The sequence below is a fragment of the Gadus chalcogrammus genome, chromosome 9 (genome assembly GCF_026213295.1).
Source record: "Gadus chalcogrammus isolate NIFS_2021 chromosome 9, NIFS_Gcha_1.0, whole genome shotgun sequence".
Classification (NCBI taxonomy): domain Eukaryota; kingdom Metazoa; phylum Chordata; class Actinopteri; order Gadiformes; family Gadidae; genus Gadus; species Gadus chalcogrammus.
In genome coordinates, this window is record NC_079420.1 from 9,821,682 (window position 1) to 9,824,181 (window position 2,500).

The 2,500-nt window shown below is 49.0% G+C and overlaps 1 protein-coding gene across 1 annotated transcript in view; it reads left to right on the plus strand.

Moving 5' to 3' along the window:
* The window catches only part of furinb (furin (paired basic amino acid cleaving enzyme) b), a 94,043-nt gene that overhangs the window by 83,499 nt on the left and 8,044 nt on the right, over nucleotides 1–2,500 (plus strand). The window lies entirely within an intron of this gene.

Sequence of the window (2,500 nt, forward strand, 5' to 3'; positions counted from 1 at the left end):
TAGGAGATGTCCCAAGGAGGCTTTAAGATAACTTGGATGCATGTCGTTAAGGTGCTGGGGGTGCTCGGTGCATCTTGGTTAAGGAACGCCAACAGCTACAGAGACCGGGCTGGCATCGCCTCAGCTGCCGTTTCCATTCCTGCCCCCGAAGCATAAAACATCCAGACAAAGACGTTGGTGAAAGGGGGGAGAAAGAGAGACAGAAAGAGAGACAGAGAGAGAGAGGGGGGGGGGGGGAGGGGGAGAGAGAGAGAGAGAGAGAGAGAGAGGAGAGAGAGAGAGAGAGAGAGAGAGAGAGAGAGAGAGAGAGAGAGAGAGAGAGAGAGAGAGAGGGAGGGGGAGAGAGAGAGAGAGAGAGAGAGAGAGAGAGAGAGAGAGAGAGAGGGGGAGAGAGAGAGAGGGAGAGAGAGAGAGGAGAGAGAGAGAGAGAGAGAGAGAGAGAGAGAGAGGGAGGGGGGAGAGAGAGAGAGGGAGAGAGAGAGAGAGGGGGGGGGGAGAGAGAGACTGAGAGGGGGGGGGGGAGAGACTGAGAGAGAGGAAGAGAAACACTGAGAGTGACTGAGAGAGAGGGAGAGAAAGAGCCAGAGGGAGACGGAGAGAAAGTAAGACTAAGATTGAGAGAGAGAGAGAGAGAGAGAGAGAGAGAGGGAGAGAGAGAGAGAGAGAGAGAGAATGCCCCAAAGCAGAAAACATCCCAACAAAGACATTGGTACAGGTTGTAAATCTGATTCAGCAGCGTTTTCCCCCAGAGCTTCTGAGGTCCCGCGTGGAGACTCTGAGTTACAGACACGCTGGTGTCACTGTGTAACGAGTTCACCCGTGTGAACCTGACCTGATTCGACCGCTCAAAACGCCTCTCCCTCTCTCTCTCTCTCTCTCTCTCTCTCTCTCTCTCTCTCTCTCTCTCTCTCTCTCTCTCTCTCTCTCTCTCTCTCTCTCCCTCCAAACACAACGCCGGTGGAGAGTCTTCAGCTCACCCTCGGGCCGTTCTCTCCGTAGCGACGATCTGATCCTCATCGCCCTTAATCCCAGAACCTCTTCTGTTTCCCCGATTAAGAAAGAAGGCCGACAGTCGACGGACGACCCGGTCCACATGACAAGCACCTGAAAGGGACTGACTCATGTCAGACGCCCGCGGCCGCCCGCGGCATTGCGGCGCACTGCGTTACAAATGGAGTTCTCCACCCACACTCCAGCCGCGGTTCAGCCCTTATCTCAGTCACGCCGGATTCGACAAGCCCCCCCAGGCCGCCTCTTCATTTGAGACCGATTTCACCGCCACACTGTGCTGTAACGGCTCTCGCGGAGTGTGTTAATGCACGGCTGTGTGGTTGGGTTATTTCAGGGCTGCCTGCCGCCACCCCACCCCCCCCCCGGCCCTATCGCGACACCTCGCTCACGCCCGACACTTTGACGTTTCCGTGGAATGGGTTGGAAAGGTTGGATTGGTTGGATGGGTTGGATATGTTGGATTGGTTGGATTTGACTCATGTCCTGAGGTCTTGTTTCATTTGGTTATTTCGTATTTGTTTCACGGTCCTGTTGAGGGAACTGATCGATTATCTATAGATCCGACCCGTTATTTACTGGTGTAAGTACTTTGTCCATCAGGCTGTTGAGTTCTCTTCTCGACGATTCTACACACATGGATCAGACTATATCCTTACCTCCATCTTTTAATATTTCCTATTTTCCAGTTAAATTTAATGTGCAATGTCCCAGCGTGTGAGCTATGTACATTTATGTGTGGTGCTGCATCTATATTTCATCCTTATTGTTTATTGCCTAACTGTATTTCTGGGTTTAATATATTTTTGATTTTCTCTCGAGCAGGGAAACTCTGACCAAACCTATTTCCCTGGGGACTAATAAAGTGCTTTGATGTAAACCCTTCCTGCCCGGCTTCAAGCTGAGCTTTGGGGGCAGCTCAGATGGAATAACATTATGGGCCTGTAGTTATCACGCCTCTCTGAGTCACTGATGTTGAGCGCTTTCCTCTGCCATTAACACACAAAGGTTATCCTGTCGTTTATGTATGTGTTTATGTATCCAATATGTGTGTTCTGCTACCAAACAATGCAGTTCCCTCTTCTTCTGCACTTCTAACTCGCAGTTAGTGATGAGTGACCTCAGGACCTAGGGGGTGTTGACAACTTCTACTTCGTAGTTGTAGAAGTAGAAGCAAAGTAAATGAAAGAAAGAAATTCTCAGATGGGTTTGATTGTCTACGGAAGAGGATGAGGGCCACATGTGATTATTATTTGAGTTATTCGAGTATTTTGAGTAGTCAGAATTCTGAGATTAAGTTCAGAATTTTGATTTTAAAGTTTACAATTCTAAGATGAAAGTTCACAATTTGAGTATATATTCTCAAAACAAATACACCAAAAAAGAATATTCACATGTTGCCCTTATCCTCTGCCGTAATAGTCTACTTTGTGAGAGGCTTGATAAGTACGGACCCATCGATCTGACTAAATTTCTCGTTAAGGTTCCTCGT